At 46.9% G+C, this 20,935-nt stretch overlaps 1 protein-coding gene across 4 annotated transcripts in view; it reads left to right on the top strand.

Moving 5' to 3' along the window:
* Nucleotides 1–307: 307 nt before the first annotated feature.
* Nucleotides 308–20,935, top strand: part of SOX13 (SRY-box transcription factor 13) — a 138,719-nt gene continuing 118,091 nt past the window's right edge. The window contains exon 1 of one of the 4 annotated variants that reach the window (XM_069238486.1): nt 308–430. The gene's annotated coding sequence lies outside the window, so the exon portion shown is untranslated. Of the gene's footprint in view, nt 431–2,491; nt 3,484–20,935 lie in introns of those variants that run through there. The other 3 variants (XM_069238485.1, XM_069238487.1, XM_069238488.1) reach the window with 3 other exon arrangements.

Genomic DNA, 20,935 nt, shown 5'->3' with positions numbered 1-20,935 from the left:
CTGTCAACTCTGCACATATGCTGACCACGGCCGTCCCTGAGCTGGAGCGGTGCCCCCTCCCCCACTCCACCTCCTCTCCCGGGAAGTGGGAGCTGATTCAATTCCCCTGCCGTGTAACCCTGCACTGTGTGTGCTCCCCCACCCCTTCACATTTAGCTCAGCCATTGAAGCAGCGCTTTGATCCCTGCCAGGGTGCCGCCACCCTCCCCCTCTGAGCTAAGCCTGGCAGACAACAATGAACAATGGACCGAGAAAACAATGAACAATCAGAAGGAAGGAAGAGCGGGTGGAGGCAGGGGAGAGAAGTGGGAGAACAGAGTGAGGAGGGGGAAGTAAGCAGAGGCTTGGTTGCTACCGCCCCTAGCAATCCCAGGCACCCTGAGGATGACCTAGAGCTGGAGGGAGGCAGGCGAGGGGATGCAGTTTACAGGTAAGATGCTGCAGTGGACGTACTGCTCAGTGGTTAGAAGGGTGGCGCGTAAGAGCCTTGGGACGGGGGGGGAGGGGGGGGGAGGGGGGTACCACATAGAGGTGAAAGCAGGGAGAGAGTAGTGTGCAAACATAGAGCGCAATAGGGTGGTGGTGAGATGTGGCATAAGGGCCACAGCTGCCGCCTTGGGAACAGGAGAACCGAGTTCGAATCCCGACGTCCGTTCAACACTGTGATTCTAGGCAAGTCACGTAAAACTCCCTATTCCTAAAACAAAATGAATGTCCCTTGTGTAATGCAAGAGGTGCACTTGTAAATACCTGCAGTGCTTTAAATGGGCCGGTACTGAGTACCGGCACTTTTTTATTTTGAGAGGGAGAGTACCGGCACATCTCAAGAAAAACGTAATACTTTTAATTGGAGAGTACCGGCACTTCTCAGAAACAAGCAGGTACTCTGGTACAGAGTACCTGCACTCCTATTTTCCCATTTAAAGCACTGCCTTCGGGTCGAGTTCACGCTATATAAAAAACCGCGAAAAAGAAAGGTGCATACAGTGGTGTACTGTATCGGAGGGAGGGGATTATGCTCAGGGCTCAGAATAGCTGTAGCAGTATGCGGGGGCATGACCCATGCATCGTAGTGGGGCCACCAATCAGGGATCTCAACATTAAATCTATGGCCTAACGATAAGAGTTGGCAGTCTTGGGTGCAGTGGTGACAGCCCACAGTGGGCCCCACTGCTTTGTGTTAAGCCACTGATATTATGTAGATTGAGTAGGAAGCTCACGGAAAGAGAGTTTGGTGTGCAGTGGGAGGAGCGACAGGTGTGTGCAGTGGCAGGATTGAGTAGTATGGTACAGAATCAGGATTTAAGGGCAGGGAGATGGGGTTGAGTTTACGCGCCGAAGGATAAAGTGATGCAGCTCATACATGGAGCTGGACCCGAAGTGATGCGGAGGATGGCTTAGGCCAGTGGTCTTCAAACTTTTTAATGCCGCGCCCCCCCCAGTTGAAAAATAAAAATCACTGGGCCCCCCCCTCAGAATTTTTCACAATTATTTTAGAAAGATGGCAATGTTTAAATATGTCTAAACCTATTTAAACATTGCAGTTAAGTACTGTTACCTTTTTTAAACTGCAATAACATGCTTCTGCTTAAAACAAAGGCATGTTATCTGTATAATATTTCTTTTGGCCAGAGTTTGGCGCCCCCCCTGGGATCACTTGAGGCCCCCCAGTTTGAAGACCTCTGGCTTAGGCGGAGAGATGTTATGTACAGATGTATCAGATGCTGGCACAAGGGGAATCAGGCACTCACCCTAGAAACATGCTGTAGTAGCAAGCGACGTAGTTTAGGTGGTATACAAATTTAAACACAATGGCAACATGAGTTCGTGCCTCTGGCTGACCACAGAAACATATACAGTGACAGAGGTTCTTATCACTGACCATAAAAACACACGCTGACAGCAGGAGTGTTGTCACCATAGAAACACATACAGTGGCTAGGGAGGAAGGCTCGCCCGGCCACTAAACATATACCACGACATCAAAGGAGTTCTTGTAAGAGACAACTGCGCCTTGGCACTAAGACAGATGCTTCCTACCTACCTCACGAACATTCAATAAGAAAGCCAGGGAGGCAAGTCTCACTGGCAGCAAGAATTAAGGTTGCAATGGGACTCCGAGGCTAACCTGGGCTTTTCTGTACCATGTTCGTATGCATTATGGGAGTTGTAGTCGTGTGTCATTACGACCGACCTGATTGCAACAGTATACCCAATGACTAGGGTTAGCAGAAGGAACGCGTGGGACTGGGAGCGGTGTCCCTGATGGCATACAGTCTCGACAAGAGACCTTCCTCCTACGACCATAGAAACACGTAGTTTCCTCTCCCGTACCATAGATCTCTTACTGACACAAAGATGGACGTCTCCAACTGACCACAGAAACATGCATAAACAAGCAGACTTTCCCCCACGCTGCCCAGGTAATGGTGCGGTCCGGGACACTCCAGGCGACGCGCCAGAGGAGGCTGTGCCACCTCCGCTGACAGACTGGGGGAGCTAAAGGCACACAGAGGACCAGCAGGAGAGAGGCAAACAGCCAGGCTGGATACAAAGATGTGAGGCGTGGGGAGGGGCAGGAAGTGGCAGTCAGCAATCACATCCAGGGAGCAAAGGATAGGGGGAGTGTGAGAAAGAGCTTCTGTGAACACACCCACAGGAAGAGCCAGCAGACTGGAAGCCAGAAACAAGACTGCTCCGAGCCTGGGAAACAGGCAGAAGAGAGCCAGGAACGGCGCGCAGAGAAAAGCACATAAACCCCAGAGAGCCGAGGGGAGGGGTACTGGGACGGAAATACGGGAACCTGGGAGAGAAGCGGAGAGCACGGAACATGTGAGAGACGCAGGTAAACACGAGAACCCAAGAGCCGGGCAGTAAGAAACGGGGATCTCGGGAAATCGACAGTGAAATACAGTTGTCTGGGGAGAAAACGTGTCAGTCATTGCAGGAAACGGAGACCCCCGAGGCTAGGCGCTGCTAGCCAGGAGACACGTGATCCGGGAGAGGGCACGGTTCTGACGGGCTGGGAGAGGAGTCAGCTCTGAATTCGCAAACTTACAATCCCCGCGAGACTGTCTGGGAGAAGAGACAGCCCTGCCTGCATACGACTGGGAGAACAGCACTGGGAACCAGAGAGCCGCCGAGAGGAAACAGCTCTGGGAGCCAAGGAAAAGGGTCAGGTGGGAGGGTCGGGCTGGAAAAGAGACATTCGTGAGAAACTGTGACCTTCAGCCTGGATGCGAAACTACTTCGGGGCCCTGTGATAAGTGACCGTCTCAAGAGCCTGCAAAAAGAGGCAGCCCCTGGAGCGTTACACCCTGGGCGAAGGGATAACACGAGGAGTCTGTGAAAAGGAGCAGGCTGTTGATGCTTCCAGCGTTTGGAGGTCCCAGCAGCCTGTGAAAAGAACATCCAGACAAGAGGGAGCAGACCATAGTTTGCCCCAACCCCCAAGGCACGGGATGCAGTCCGCACGTTGGAACAGTAAGTCTCCCTACTGGTTAACATGAACGCTTCTTCTGTGTTTACTTACATGATGTCGCAGGGGACGGGGTGGGGGTTGATTGATTTGGCGCACCCGACTACATCCTCGTAAGAGAGGGCTATGGGGGGAGAGGGGCTGGACAGTGTTATCGATTTTTTTTCTGGAAGGTGGATGACAGGTTACACTTTGCACGCAATTGATTTCCTGTCCCGAGGGGCCACGTTATTGATTTTCTTTTCCGGAGGAGGTGATCGCACCATTGATTTTCTTTCCTGGTGGTGGGGCGTTTTTTTCCTGGGGTAAGTTGGGGTGGGGGTACTCTGTACGGACGCAGATCCGATAGTATTAGCTTTTTAGACAATAATAACAATGATGGCTCGTACATAGGCCTTAAAATATAAACGGAAATACCTGTTGAGTATTCACTTTAAAGGAAAATAATCATAACACTTCGTTCATAGGCTGTAGTTTTTAAAGCACTTGGTGGGGGCAGGGACCCGCTTTTGGTTGCACCTACTCTGGTTAGAGGATGCACAGCATCGATTCTACCTCCTGGCCCGGGGTGGGGGAGTGGAGGGTGTTGGGGACTTTTGATTACTCGCTTGGGGTTTCATTTGATCACACTCACTAGGTGCTGGCTCGCCTATCCGGGAAGGGGTTGGGCTACAACCCGTATGTACTTACTATTTATGGTTGCTAGAACGCACTCTCTGCAGATTCCTTATTTTTGGGGAAGAGGTTGCAGTTCCTTGATTTCTACCTGAAACCGGCTCGCTCCCCTGTTCTTTGTGGATTGTCCTTTCCCGGAGTATGAGGTGTGTTGTCAACCATACTCTGCATATATTTACCCATTTTAAAGGTACAATCCTTATATATAGCCTTTCGTAAAGGGAAATTCCACTCTGGATGGATTGAACTCCCTTAAGGGGACTGGAGATACATTCTAGAGTCACCACATTTCTTCTTTATTACATGTTTCCTATGAGGGTGTCCCGCTGAGTCAAAACCCATTTTCCTGGAGTGCAAGACCATTAATTACCCATTTGCTGTTTGGGTTGGGAACGGTGATGGCCCATCACTATTCGATTAATTTCTGTGTGTGTAAAAGGTGTGAAGTTGAGAGACCCCTTTAATGTTCTTTTCTGTCCACCGACTGTGCACTTAACATTTATGAACCCCAGAGTTAAGCGGAACATATATAGCCTTTAGCGCTGAGTACACCCCCTCCCCCCCCCCCCCCCCCGCGCCTTCGAATTGTCACTGCACAAGTAATGTCGCTGGACGAGATAACTTTGAGTACTGCTGCGTGACGAAATCTACAGCACAAATTTCAAAGAATCTAGCCGAAAAGCTGCACGTTTACCTGCCAATTTCTAAAGGGAAATCATTACCAAGGCCACTGGAATAATGCGGCAGGGGACAACTACGTTATGAAGCATAAGGCGGCATATTTTTGGATAGTAATTATTGTTTTGTAATATTTACGCATGGTAATACCGATGGGGCAACGAGTTCACCTCGGTACCAGTTTAACAACCAAATACAAAAATAGACAAATGAAGGATGACCAGCAAACCTTTGCAAATGGTGTTCCACTGCATGCAAGGACGTTGGTACCTTTTTAATATCTTTTGATCCATTTGAGCTAGAAACAATTTTTTTTGCTAAAATCTGCAGATTAAGCAGAGGTTAATGGATTATGTGGCAAATCCATAATTATGTGGGGAAAATCTGCAGCTGCAGAATCACGTGATTCCTCTGGCCCTGCTCACTATATAATCCAAAGTATCAGGACCTGCCTACTGAACCTACTCTTAACGAGATGGTATTGGGATGTCAACTCCCCACCTGTCTTCTAAAGAAAATCCTGAACAAAGAGATTACATCCTGCATTGTCACACTGTTTTTAAAGATATTGCAAAAAAAATCCACAAGTCTGATCTTTCCATGTGTATTTTTAAGTAAATTCCCTTCAAGAAGAAAACCTGATTAAAACGAATGGTGGAAAAGGGAGCATTTCCAGTCCAATTTCACCATTGTGCATTGACAGCCGGTAGGTCTGGCGTCTATTTCGAGTCTTGATTAAAACATCAAAACACAGGTGCACTGAAAAAAAAAACAAAGCAGTATATATGGAATGCAACTATGTGTAAAATAATTTACCGTGTGACGATTCTGTGTATGTTTGAGATGTAAAATCGTCCCTGGTCTGTTGCAAAAGAAGCACTCCATAGGAGATGGAATGATACACGAAACAGCTTGAGGTGAGAGAGGAATGCGTCTGAGGGTGGAGCAAAAACCCACTCTATGCATATTTTAAAATATTAGCAACAGTATATCTTGCAGACAGCTGTGCTATCGAGCCTAACATTTGGTCTTGCAGACAACTGTAGTTTCAATCCAGGCCTACTGCTAAGACGCTGAAAAGTTAAGCTGTCTTTAAACTCTTCATCAGAAGACTTCATGGCTATCCCTCAGGTTAGACAGATCTCATTAACTCGGACAATATAACTACCACGCAGGTTCAGACAGCAGACCTATCAATCAGGTAACACCAATACCCTTTGGTTTTATAGTAAAGTACTGGTGACAATGTCTTAAAATAATTTTATTAGTAATGTCGAAATGTTTCACACAAATCATAAAACATCGAGAGTAAGTTCTCTTTAGGACCAATGAAATAGCATTAACAGTTGGTATCCACAGCTAGATTGAAATATTCTTTAAATATCCACTTTAAAATGCCAGAAAAATGCAATACATTTGTCAAATATGTACATGGTCACCCGATAACAGGTTGTACATTGCAAGCCAAAGATGACAACTATATGTCTGGAACAATAGCCCTAACGTGGAATGATTTTTACAGTATGCAAAGCATAGCCACCTGATGCAGTGACACTCAATATGCCATAGAAGACCAAGATAATGCCTAAGCCATCACTACAGACCATTGAAGGCCACTTCACCCCAGGGCCACTATAATGCTTACAGTGCCCACAATATACCTAGAATGGTAATCTTATGCCTGGCCTCCATAATGCCTCAAAATCTCCTAATATGCTAGAAGACTCCTTATAACAAGATCACCATTGGTCCTAGAGTGCACAAAATATGACAAAGAGGGCTGCTTTATGCCAGGTTCTCGTGCCATCTAGAATGCACACAGTATGCCAAGCAGGGCCACCATAAGGCTTAGAATGCACATAGTATGCTAGGAGTCAACCGTTTGCCACATAATGCTAAAATGTCCCTCCCAATCTTCATCAGTGACACGTTTGCCACAGTCTCTAAATGTTCCTCTTAACTTAACTTTCTCATTTGACCACCCCTATTTCTCAGTTTCACTCACCTTCATTTCCCAAACTTCGCTCTTACCTGAATCCCTATCTCTTTTGCACCTCTCCCATTTTGTTTTTGTCCCAAACATCTGCCCCACATCTCCACTCTGTGCCACTCCAGTCTTTGCCACTCTACACTACTATGTACCACTCTAATCTACGCCACTGCATTCTAGGATGCACTGAATTCAATGCTGCTGCACTGTACGCCAATATTCTCTGCAACACTCTACGCCAATGCACTCTATTCTAGTCCACTCTACTCTATGCCACTCTGTTCGACTCCACACTATGTCACTCCAACACACAACACTCTCTGGCACTTCACGCTACAACACTTTACTCCACTCTTCACCATTCTACTCTACAACACTCTCCTCTTTGCCACTAACTTGTAGCCATGCTGAATGGCTGCCATGCTGGTGAACAACATGGCTATGACACATTGGCATATCCAATAGCTCTTGCATAGACGAGACCTATTTGGCTTTGCCAGTGCTTGTTTTATGGCAAAGTTGTTTTGGCGGGTTGATGGTGTGAACGGTGATGGCAGTGCACACTGATGGAAGTGCCTTTGTAGCTGTATTGACTTTACAACAATGGATGACCTTTGGCACTATTTGTCCCAGCTACCCCCGTTTCTGGCAGTCTTGCTAACTAGCCACATCCCCTCTGAAGCACCACACACACACACACACACACTGTCTTGAACTCACCCTCCCAACCCAGTTCTTGCACTTGAGAAGATGCCCGCAATTTTCTCATGAGTTTGTCAGCCCTTGCCATCTTCCTCTGCCTCCAGCTCCTGAGCGCCACCTCCTCACGAGGAGCTGAGCCTGTCTTAATGCTGTATTGAAGTTTTTTATAAAGCGCAAACAAGGCCCAAAGGGCATCAGAACGTCTCACACTGGCAATTTAGTTTCTCATTTTATGTACAAAGGATGCATCCAAAACTTAACACATTGTCACAGAACCCAAATGTGGGACACAGAGTGAGGTGCCAGTGCTTACTGCATTATTAATTAAAATACATTTGATTATAACCACAAAGGCCAAAAATATAGTCGGGTAGGTTGCATACTTTAAAAGAAAGAAACTGGTTGTTAAGGGATCATTGGGAAGGACAACAGACCCAGTAAAGGCAGGGGATAGAGGCATATTAAGTATCAAAATATCTCTAGAGAAAGTGAGATTTCAGGTAGCGCTTAAAAATTTAGTAAGAGTTGAACAGTTTAAGCACTACCTGGAAGGGAGTTCCATATCTTAGTGCATGGCCTAGGAAGGAACAGCCAGTGAAGAGTCTTGCAGCTTTTACACTGCAGTTGATAATTTGTTTTGGTTCTCACCATGCAGGAGCCAAAGGAGATGGACAATTTTCCGGCGACATATCTAGGATCATTGAGCTATAGGACCTTGTATGCTAAACAAGCAGTTTCATAAATTCATCTTGACACTTTGGGGAACAATTTTAAAGAAGCGAGGACTTGTCTGATATGGTCATATTTGCGTCAGTTTAAGATAGGCCTGGTATCAGCATGAAGGACAGCCTTAAGTGGAGCAACTATGCCGCTCTCCCATTGTGCCCATCATTTGCCGCCTGTGCCCCACTCTTTGCAATCACAACTTATTTCCTTGTCTCTGTCCCTTATTACACCTGCACGCAACCCCCTCCACCCCAAACATAGCTGAATCGTCCTTTTGGGTAGAGTCCTCCCTATTTCACAAGTGTGTCGCCTCTCTCTGCAGAGGTCAGGCCTCGGCTTCTCCCTGCAAGGCAGTATAGCGCTCCTGCTGTGGATCCGTCCTTGTGGGCAGTATAGGTTGCACTACTGCTGCTATGCTGGAGCTGTGTTTGGAGGGATGGAAGCTTGCACTGCTGTTTTTACTTGAACAGAATGTATTGTATGAAGGAAGGACGCTAGCGCCACTGCTGGCCGGACTGTACCTTTCCTTTTCCTGCTTGCTCAGCTGCCACCCTGCTGTACTTGGTCTGCAATAAATGGTGCGTTGCTTTGGAGCGGTCTGATAAGCAGGCTATACATCAAGGCTGGCCGCTCACTCTCAAGCCTGTGCTGTTACCTCCCAGCCTGTGCTCCACAACCCTCCATGGTTACTCTGATGGCCCACTAGGCCCTAAGCTGACCACCCCTTATCCTGGGCCTGTAGGCCTGGCCCCCTCCTTGGATCCTGTGCTGCACCTAATCTTCACGTGCTTTCTGTCTCTTCCCTTACACCCTATGTAAGAAAGTCCCTCTTTCTGGCATGGTTACCCCACTCTTTGCCTTTTGTCCGTGAGCTTAGACTGTTTTCACCGGGATCCTGCTAACCGGGACGCCAGTGATTGTGCTCTCTTCTTTAAATTTGGTTGTCTTGGTATTCTTTACACTCCACAACTGGCATACTGGTGTACCCCTGTAATCCCTAGTATATGGTACTTGGGTACCCAGGGCACTGGTACACCAGGGGTCCCCCAGGTGCTGCAGCATGTATTGTGTCACCCATGGGAATCCATGCAAACTGAGTGTGCTGGTCATTACACCGGGTCAGTGTAAGTCAGAGTCAGGGTGCAGGTCCCTGTGTGTGTGTGTGTGTGTGTGCATCTCTGCAAGAGCAAAGGTGCCCCTACAAATTCCAGTGCCAGTTCCCTGGACTTTATAAGTGCGGGGAAGCCTTTTTAGCTATGTACTGGCCTATGTTCCAGGAACATAATAGTAACTCTGAACCTAGACATGTTTGGTATCAAACTTGTTGGGTATTGGTGGCATGATTCCATGCACTCTGGGTGCTCCTTAGAGGACCCCCAATATTGTGCCTACCAGTCATCCAGGGTCTGCGAGCAGACCACGCTGCTTAAGCCACTCCAACAGGATTCTGCCCTCCTGCTTCTTGACCAGCTCAAGCAGGGGAAGGCAGAACAAAGGCTTTCCTGTCGGAGAGGGATGCAACCTCCTCTCCCTTGAAAATAGGTGTAACAAGGCTGGGGAGGGGTACCCTCCCCATGCCACCGGTTTGCTTTGAAGGGCACATTTGGTGCCCTCCTTGCTTGCATAATCTGGTTTGCACCAGTGCTTCAGGTGCAAAACTGCACAAGGGAAAGGGGAGTGACCACTCCCCTGTCCATCACCACCCCAGAGGCAGTCCCCAGAGTTCCTCCAGGTGGCCACTTGATTCTACCATCTTGAGGCAGAGGCCCCTTGGAGTATCTGATTGGGCAGGTTAGGCAGATTACATCAGTGACCCCCTCTGATAGGTGGTCACCTTGCAAAGTGACCAAGCCCTTTTTTGGGCTATTTAGGGATTCTCTTCTGGGTGATTCCTCCGATTTGGAGTGCAAACCTCCACCAGGACTCCTCTGCAATGACCTCTTCTGCTCCTGGCCACCGGAACCGCTGCTGAATTTCACAGGAAAAAAAGACTGCAACCCCAAGGTGACCTCTCCTTGCAACTTTGTTTTTACGGCTCCTGTCAGCAACTGGCAACATTTCCACACCTGTGCATTCTGTGGGGTCTGCAAGACTTCAACTGTACCAATATCTCTCTTTTAGTGAAGGAGTCACTACCCTGCATTTGCAGGCACCTACAGCAACGATGCCCAGCTGCTGGGATCTGCTGTCCTTCTGGACCTGCGAAGATTCTCCAACAGAGGTGGTGGTTCTGAGGGGTCCTCTGGGTACTCTCTGCCTTCTATCCAACGTGGGAGACAGTGAGTCCTTTTCTCTTCCTCCAAGACAGAACCCCTGTGTACCGCGACTGTTGCAGCAACCAAGGCTTGTTGACTCCAAGGGATCTTCAGGCTTCAAGTAGTCCCACCCCCAGCACTCTACCTGTGCAAGAACAGTCTCCTCTCTGCTGCTCCAACAAAGGGCCTCACTGCAACTTACTGTGCCTGCTGCCAGTGGGTTGCTCATGGGGGCTCCGACTGCTTCTGTTGGCTCTTATCGTCTTAGGGCCAGCCCGGACTCCCCTCCTAGGGTCAAGTCTCCAGGACCTTGCTGGTTCTCTTCAGCTCTGCAAATCTCCAACAGCTCCAGTTGCATTTGCTTGTGCTTGTCCGTGGTCCTCCTGACCACTGACCCGTCTGCAGTCCAGCAACCGTGGAGGGACAGCTCCTATGTGACTTCAGGGACTCCTCTGCAGCTCCTGGGCTCCGCAGCTGGACTTCATCCACCACTGTTGACCCAGATCTTCACCCACAGAAGGGTGGGCATTGCTTCCTGCCTCACCTGGATACTCCTGCATGGACTGGACTCTGTCCCCTTCTTTTGCAGGTCCTCTTCATCCAGAAGGTCCTGTTCTTGCAATATTCCATTTCCAAGTCCCCATGTCAGCCTATGGGACGACCAGGTAACTTACCCCTGCTCTCCTGGTCTCTGGGGTCTTGTAGATACTTTGACCCTTGGGGTTCCACTCACTCTCAGACCTTGGCTAACTTATTCTGTATCCTCTGGTGGGGAACACATTCTCTCATTCCACTTTTTTAGAATATGATTTGCCCCCCCTTCCCATAGGGCCCTTGTTATTTTGTGCTATTTCCTAAACTTACCTATGTATATTTTGTGTGTACTTACCTCCAGAAGGGGATTTACCTATAGTAACTTAGTTTGCTGTTCCTGTAATAAAGTACCTTTATTTTTGCAACACCATGTGGTTCCTTTCATGTGTGATAAATTACTGTGTGACTACTGTGGTATTGCAAGTGCTTCACAAGCCTCCTAGATAAGTCTTGGCTGCTCACCACAGCTACCACTAGAGGGCCAGGCTACCTAGACACTGTAACAGCAGTACCTAATAAGGGTTACCCGGATACAGTATAGGGTGTAATACCATAGGTATCCACCAACACTAGGCCAGCCTTCTACACCCTGCATATACCACCCCACCGTACTGTGCACTGCTCCATCCATCTGGAACCCATGCTTCTCCATGCAAATATACTAACTGCTGTCCACACTCATGTAACCAGTGCCGCTACACTTCCCTAGACACTGTGCTGCTACACTCCCCTGGACTTTGTGCCCCTAGACCCTGTGCTACTACACTCCTCTTGACTTTGCGCTACTCTAACCCCAACAACTAATCCTTCCATGCTCTATTCCTCAGAATCCTGGACCGCTCTGCCCTGATACTGTATTTTCTGTGCCCCTTGACATGGCACTGCTTCTTACCTCCCCTACGCCCTGCCCTCGTCTCCCTCTCCCATCCCATGAGTCCTGTGCTGGTCTGCTTCTGGTATCCTGTGCTTCTCCGTGCACCCTCTCCTGAACTATGTGCTTCCCATACCCTACTGGTCAGACACTGTTCTACTTCATGCTGCTTGGACCCTGCATTTCTACAAACATCACTGGCTGGACCCTGTGCTCCTCCATGCCGCCTGGACCCTGTGTCCTCCCCTCTGCCTGGATCCTGTGCTCCTCCCCTCTGCCTGGACCCTGTGCACCTTCCCTCTGCCTGGACCCTGTGCACCTTCCCTCTGCCTGGACGCTGCGCTCGTTCACGCCGCCTGGACCCCTGCGCTCGTTCACGCCGCCTGGACCCCTGCGCCGCCTGGACCCCTGCGCTCGTTCACGCCGCCTGGACCCCTGCGCTCGTTCACGCCGCCTGGACCCCTGCGCTCTTTCACGCCGCTTGGACCCTGCGCTCTTTCACGCCGCCTGGACCCTGCGCTTTTCCCTGCTGCCTGGACCCTGCGCTTCCCTGGACCCTGCACTTCTCCCTGCTGCGTCTCCCCGCTGAGCTAGAGGCCAAATTCCACAGGTAGGCACTGTTTTCTATGAAAAAATGTGATGTGTCCACGTTCTGTTTTGGGGCATTTCCTGTCGCGGGCGCTAGGCCTACCCACACAAGTGAGGTATCATTTTTATCGGGAGACTTAGGGGAACGCCGGGGGGAAGGAAATTTGTGGCTCCTCTCAGATTCCAGAACTTTCTGTCACTGAAATGTGAGGAAAACTTGTTTTTTTAGCCACTTTTTGAGGTTTGCAAAGGATTCTGGTTAACAGAACCTGGTCCGAGCCCCGCAAGTCACCCCTCCTTGGATTCCCCTAGGTCTCTAGTATTCAGAAATGCACAGGTTTGGTAGGTTTCCCTAGGTGCCGGCTGAGCTAGAGGCCAAAATCTACAGGTAGGCACTTCTCAAAAAACACCTCTGTTTTCTTCCAAAAATTTGGATGTGTCCACGTTGCGCTTTGGGGCGTTTCCTGTCGCGGGCGCTAGGCCTACCCACACAAGTGAGGTATCATTTTTATCGGGAGACTTGGGGGAACGCCGGGTGGAAGGAAATTTGTGGCTCCTCTCAGATTCCAGAACTTTCTGTCACCGAAATGTGAGGAAAACTTGTTTTTTTAGCCACTTTTTGAGGTTTGCAAAGGATTCTGGGTAACAGAACCTGGTCCGAGCCCCGCGAGTCACCCCTCCTTGGATTCCCCTAGGTCTCTAGTTTTCAGAAATGCACAGGTTTGGTAGGTTTCCCTAGGTGCCGGCTGAGCTAGAGGCCAAAATCTACAGGTAGGCACTTCTCAAAAAACACCTCTGTTTTCTTCCAAAAATTTGGATGTGTCCACGTTGCGCTTTGGGGCGTTTCCTGTCGCGGGCGCTAGGCCTACCCACAAAAGTAAGGTATCATTTTTATCGGGAGACTTGGGGGAACACCGGGTGGAAGGAAATTTGTGGCTCCTCTCAGATTCCAGAACTTTCTGTCACCGAAATGTGAGGAAAACTTGTTTTTTTAGCCACTTTTTGAGGTTTGCAAAGGATTCTGGGTAACAGAACCTGGTCCGAGCCCCGCAAGTCACCCCTCCTTGGATTCCCCTAGGTCTCTAGTTTTCAGAAATGCACAGGTTTGGTAGGTTTCCCTAGGTGCCGGCTGAGCTAGAGGCCAAAATCTACAGGTAGGCACTTTGGAAAAAACAGCTGTGTTTTCTATAAAAAAAATAGGATGTGTCCATGTTGTGTTTTGGGGCATTTCCTGTCGCGGGCACTAGGCCTACCCACACAAGTGAGGTATCATTTTTATCGGGAGACTTGGGGGAACACAGAATAGCAAAACAAGTGTTATTGCCCCTTATCTTTCTCTACATTTTTTCCTTCCAAATATAAGAGTGTGTAAAAAAGACGTCTATTTGAGAAATGCCCTGCAATTCACATGCTAGTATGGGCACCTCGGAATTCAGCGATGTGCAAATAACCACTGCTCCTCAAAACCTTATCTTGATCCCATTTTGGAAATGCAAAGGTTTTCTTGATACCTCTTTTTCACTCTTCATATTTCAGCAAATGAATTGCTGTATACCCAGTATAGAATGAAAACCAACTGCAGAGTGCAGCTCATTTATTGGCTCTGGGTACCTGGGGTTCTTGATGAACCTACAAGCCCTTTATATCCCCGCAACCAGAAGAGTCCAGCAGACAAAACGGTATATTGCTTTCAGAAATCTGACATCGCAGGAAAAAGTTACAGAGTAAAACATAAAGAAAAATGGCTGTTGTTTTCAGCTCAATTTCAATATTTTTTTATTTCAGCTGTTATTTTCTGTAGGAAAACCTTGTAGGATCTACACAAATGACCCCTTGCTGAATTCAGAATTTTGTCTAGTTTTCATAAATGTTTAGCATTCCGGGATCCAGCATTGGTTTCACACCCATTCCTGTCACTAACTGGAAGGAGGCTGAAAGCACCAAATATAGTAGAAATGGGGTATGTCCCAGTAAAATGCCAAATTTGTGTTGAAAAATTTGGTTTTCTGATTCAAGTCTGCCCGTTCCTGAAAGGTGGGAAGATAGTGATTTCAGCACCAGAAACCCTTTGTTGATGGCGTTTTCAGGGAAAAAACCACAAGCCTTCTTCGGCAGCCCTTTTTTCCCATTTTTTTGGAAAAAACTAAATTTTCACTGTATTTTGGCTATTTTCTTGGTCTCCTCCAGGGGAAACCACCAACTCTGGGTACCATTAGAATCCCTAGGATGTTGGAAAAAAAGGACGCAAATTTGGCGTGGTTAGCTTATGTGGACAAAAAGTTATGAAGCCCTAAGCGCGAACTACCCCAAATAGCCAAAAAAGGGCTCAGCACTGGGGGAGAAAAGGCCCAGCAGCTAAGGGGTTAAGATCGCTGAAGTTATGCGGCAGTGGAGGACCAAATACTGCATAGCAAAATATACAGTGAAGCACGGAGGGGAAAAAACAATTTAGGAATAGTGTGCAATTAAGCCCAAATTGTGAGGCAAGTTCGGTGGCATTTTTATGTTGGGGTTTTACACATTTTATGCACATTGACACAAGAGGATCTCAGTGCTTCAGACGTTTTTAAGAATCATATTTTCCAATACTGATTCTGTCATAACTGGAAGCCCAAAGAACAACATTTTATTACCACCGCATTTTGTAGCACCCAGAGTGAAATGGTTTGTGTAAAACGTTCAATGACGCATTTAGCAAAGTAGAACCTCAGTGTATGTAGTGTATTTACTCTGTGTTCATACAACCTGGCCTCGCACCGCACCTCTTACAAACAAGAAACGGACCTGCCGGGTTGTTTTGTTTTCAGCCATTGCTTTGTGTTCTACTAATTCACTACACGGTAGCTTGCAGGGAGACGCAGCAGAATTGTTGGCATTCTTCTAAATTCTGTGTGCTTTCTTAAATGAACTGCCGCTTTGAGGTCTGGGTGATGTAAACATGAATTTGTATGCCTAGTGAAACAAAAATATTATTTGACTAAGAAACGCCAATTCTTTCTATCTGGTATGAATTACATTTAAATATGTAGGATTTTTGTTTCTTGCTGCCGCCTCCAGTCTACGAATGAGGAATAAGGCAGGCTTTTCACACCTTTAATGCCCAAATACATCAATACACGGGTAAAAGGTGACCAGTGAACATTGCGTAGTGTTGAGAACTCCTGTTGCACTCCATATGCAGCGTTTTTCCTAACTTTTGACCCAATTGCGCCAGAGACACGTTTTCTCTTGGAAACTATGAATTATGCATCAGACAGTGAATTATATGGCAAGTATTGCAGTTCATAGCATGTGCAAAACGCCACCGCCACAGTTCAACTGGCCATGTTTGTGTTGTCCATTTGTACAATTTACTGTGCCTCTCTTGTTTGAAATGTACTTGGGAGCAAGCGATATATAAACAATAACCCGCAGGCCTATAAGCTTCTCTTTGGAAACTGAGAATCTTTCTCAGAAGTAGTTACTGATGAAGACGGCCAATGTCGCCGTTGCGACAGTGCCCCTATACTGGAGCGAATGAGTATGCTCCGCGAATACCAGTGAACATACATAATCCTTGCAGATTAGGAGTCAGTGCTGGTATTAGAAGTTAGGAGGGACTGCCCTTGCTCTTTTAAATGTAACTCATAATTTGGGAAGTGAAAGCTCTGGTTATGTCTTCCGAGCTAACTGTCCGGTGGTATGGCTGCACATTAGGCAGTGGCCTGTCACATCAGCTGTAATGTTCGACCAGTTAAACCGCAAAAAGCGCCAGGGGTGTGTCCTTATGGTTTGCCTGTGACCATTGTAGGCGTTCATTCCTCAGAGACTCATCGGTACCAAGAGGGCTGATTTAGAAGTCACCCACGCCCTTTATTTTCCTTTTACTTGCTTATTCGCCCTCTCTCTTCTAATTTGAACTTGTAAGGGGGCTCTACCAGATTTATAGTGATCTACTGCCCCACTATCACTCATCTGTAAGGTGCCCTTGCAGTTCTGATTGACAGATGCATGATCAGCCAACTCCAGGGTGATCAGCCGGTGGCCATTCTAGCTACATGCACATTGGCGAACCTATTACAAACACTGTTTGGAACAGGCCTGTTGCCAGAAGCGCAGAATGCTGGCACCTCAAGTCCTGGAATGTACAACTGAGTTTTAGTATGAGTGGTCATCACAATAATGTCCTCCATGGGTTTAGGTGGCAGCTTCACTTGTGCTACCCTGACTTCCAGGTAGCAAAGTAGGCCCCACCTGTTCTGCCCTTGTCAGTGGTAGAGAGCTCCTTGCAGCTGTGCTCTCCATTGGGTCATGTGCCCTCCACTAAGCCCCTTTGGGTATTCTGAGACTTCTGGCTCTTTTTGCCCGAGGCGCTACAATTGAGGTTTGATACAGTGTGCTCTTGATGACTTATCACCACTTTGCCTCCCTCCCTCCCCTCTGCCGGTTTCTTCACTGGCAGGCTGTGAACCCTAGGAAGATTGCGAAAGACTTGTAAACTTGCTTTGTGTCCATGACCTTTCACGCACCATATCCCAAACTACACGGTTGTGCTGCGCCAACCCTCGCTCCGCTTCCCCTTTCTTCATGAACAATAGCCCAGTACAGCATAAATAAGACGCCGTCGCCAAAGTCAACACTTTGTTTGCACAAAACAATGCAATAATAAAAGTCTTTGTGGTTTGCGACTTGCGTGTTGTGCTCATTGGAAAATCTGACTCTCAGCCTTACAGTTGGATGACCGCCCCTCCCTACGGCCTACACCTGTCCCCAAGAGCATAGGGTTCTCCCAATATTCAGAGGGAGAATTCTGAAGATCTTAGGTGTAAAGTAAAGTTTGTAGTCATCTTGCTGAAGTTTGTGGGCCCCTGGAACCTACTACACTGTTCAGGCTTGCTTAGCCTAGCGCTCTTTCTAGGCTCCCCGTAGCCTTTCGGTTCTGCCTGTGAACAAGGGCTCTCCCTCTGGCTTGCAGTACGTTCTCTCACCTTGGGAATTTTGTTTTGGCATTTGTGCTCTGCTCTGGTACTGGCCAGTCACTCCGGTGTTGGGGTATTTGCCCTTGTCATGGGCACATGTTTTGTTTCTGGGTACTTATATATATATTTTTTTTTACCTTGGAGCCATTGCTTTATCCTTGAGTAGTTCACAGTGGTCTAGGGGCTTCTTGTATTTTTCCTCGTGGTGCTTTTACAGCCTTTCCATTGATCCTTTCTGTCTTCAGGGACTTGGGATGGCAGAGAGGTCCACCCTGGGCCTTTCCCCATCTGTTTCTCGCAGGAGACTGGTGAGTAGGCCATAGATGGTGAACTCACTTGGTTGTTCCTTTGTAGGAATGGAAACGTCTAACAGTGCTTAGTATCCATGACCTTCCATGCAAGTTTGTGCTGCTGAAACCTTGGAGTTTGAAATGAAGCCTCGCTCTTAGGTGAGTTTGGGATGTCTCATTCGTTTAGCGTGGTCTCATTCAAAATCATTGGTGTCATGGTTATTGTACTATGTCCAATAATAAATAGTGCCTCCAGCCCTGCTTCTTGGGTATAAATTCAGAGCTGTGCTCTGATGCGGCACTTATCACTTGATTTCTTTGCATGCCTCTTCCATAAAACACAGAGTCCACCAGAGCTGTGGCCAACCAGGAAATAGGCCTTATAGAAGTTCATAATAGTTTGCATCTTTGAGAGATCAAAATAATTATACACCTTCCCTCAGAAGTCCTTTTAACCCAACCAGGTGTATTTCCTATCTCACTTCCCTTTCACTGTCAGTGTAGTCATGGTAGAAGAATTGCTTATTTGTCAACTCCTATACACCATTTAGCTTATTCAGTATATCATGCAGAACGTTTAGGTGCTAGACTCTTCCTTGTTGAGTTCCTCCTTCTTCCAGTAATCAGTGTTGGGGAATAACCCCCAGTGGCTAATAATATACATTTCCTAAGAGTCAATTTTCTCTAACGATGATACATATTTCTTGACTAGACAGTTCAAACTATAGGTGATATTGAGGAAATGCAGACTGCAACTACTTGCATACTTCTATTACATCTTCTTCTGTTTAAGTAGCATGAAGAAAATACATCAGTTTGTGTGAAACAACCTTTGCATACCCTCACATCAACAGTAAGTGTAATGCCTATTGGTGCCATTCCCTAATACTTGCTGTTAATCATCCCTTTTGTCATTATGTTACACTTGGTCGGTGAAAAAAACATGTTGAAATAACTTTTCAGTTGTTTGGATTCCCTCTCTATCCTGGTGTACTGTTCCCGTTCTTGTCTCTCCAAAAAGCCCACACTGGGAAAGGTTCTGGGCTGCTATTGCACCATTGCTATATAACATTACTACATGCTCACCTTTTTATCACTGTTCTCCCAACCCTTGGAACTGTACTGAACAGAGCTATGCTCTTGCTACACCCCAAAAAAGACATTCCCTTCCCTTCCAGATCACCCACAGCTTGGTCTTGTAAATGAGACCTTCTTTGACTCCTTCATCCAAATTATATCTAATTTTACGCTTTTATTCTTTGGTTCTAGGAACTATATTTGAGAAATTGTAATACACTTGTGATACAAATCTCCTGTTCACTAACTCCAAGATCTCTCTTGAAACCTGTCAATCTGGTCCAGTGCTTGGGGGGATGTATGGGAGGATGCCATAGGATGTTATTTTTTTCTAGCACACAACACAATTTAAGTGTCTGTAGATGAACTGTGCAGATATTCAGAATATATCCAAATTAAAAAAGCACAAACGAAGCAATTTTTTGGTAATTCTCAAGTGTGGTGGAAACATATTTTAATATGATCAATACACTTAGCAAGGGATGTTCCTTTATTGAGATGCAAGGGGTGTTGACCCCCGCCCTCTAGTTGGCACATCACATTAAAATCATAATTTTAATGACATTGTTGCTCTAGTTTAAATTACAGTGCCTTACCCCAAACTAATATGCCCGATCGTTGTGCTCTTTCTGTTGTGCTGCTGCGAGTGCCGGGTGTCCTAGAGGAATAGCCACTCTTTGTATTGGCATTAAGACAATGAGAGTAATGACTCGTATCCTGGAATGATGAAGTCAGCGCATGTCGGGTTGGACGAGTATCTTGTGTACAGCCCAACATGCGCACTTAAGGCCCCCTGAATCTGTGCTGTATTAGGGAAGTAGGTGAATACAGGCACAGCTCCCCACTCTCCCATGGAGTGCTGAATTTGCCTTCCCCAACCAATCTTGCAGATGTTCTTATTCTGTTTATGGTTGCAAACAGTCTGAGGTCAGCGCCTGGATTGGTTTTGGTGGGTGGCCTCCATGAGAATTACATGAGTAGCCAATCACTGTGTAGCTTTAAATTGAAGGTACACAGTGATTGGTCTTATGTCGGCGACAGTCTTTCTGGTAGTTTGTTCTTTTGCCTTTGTACAGTATGGCCAACAACACTCCATGAGGATAAGGTAGGTGAGAGCATAGCCAACATTTGTTGCAAATTGCACAATTGTAGCCTCTGTTTTTCAAACTTTCCTTGGGGAGAGCCCCATAACCCCTTAATTGACATTTTGACTTTCACCCTTTTCGCCCAGCTCACCACTTTCAAAAGTCACCAGCCGCAACTTGCCATTTCTACACATTATCATTTGTGTGCTGTATATTTTTATCAGTAAAACTGTTTGCTGTGTAAATGTAATGGTAATTTTAATTGAAAATGTGTTGTCTGTAATGGCAGCATGCTACCACACCACGCTTACGCTACTCAGTGCAACTCGCTTCCACAACACTCTACTCCACTCCAAGCAGTCCACTCTACAACATTCTACCTCATGACCATCTACTTACTCCTCCACTCTACATCACTCAACTTTGACACTTGACGCCACTCTACTCTGCTGTATGACACTCCATTCTACTCCACTCCACTGTACCCACTGTATTTCACTCTGTGCCACTCCACTCTTTGACACTTTATTGTACTGTATGCTATGCCACTCAACTCTACTCCACTCTACAGCATACCACTCCACGGTACTCCATTTTACTCCACTCTGTGCTATCAGGACTGGCAAAAGCGGGCTTTTCTTTACGCAGAAAAATACCAGTCTTGGCAATGCAGATGGTGGCTTTTTGTTGAGCGAACAAAGGGTAGCTTTTGTTTGGGCATGCAATTGGCATTTTCTGTCTGGGCATGCAAGAAGAATCTTTTGTTTGGGAAAACAAAAAGCATCTTTTGATTGGGAAAACAAAAAACATCTTTTGTTTGGGAATACAAAAAACATCTTTTGTTTGGGAATACAAAAAGCATCTTTTGTTTGGGAATACAAAAAGCATCTTTTGTTTGGGAATACAAAAAGCATCTTTTGTTTGGGAATACAAAAAGCATCTTTTGTTTGGGAATACAAAAAGCATCT

This window comes from Pleurodeles waltl, chromosome 6 (genome assembly GCF_031143425.1).
Source record: "Pleurodeles waltl isolate 20211129_DDA chromosome 6, aPleWal1.hap1.20221129, whole genome shotgun sequence".
NCBI classification, from domain to species: domain Eukaryota; kingdom Metazoa; phylum Chordata; class Amphibia; order Caudata; family Salamandridae; genus Pleurodeles; species Pleurodeles waltl.
The sequence above is the reverse complement of the archived record's forward strand: the minus strand, read 5'-3'. Positions and strand labels throughout refer to the sequence as shown.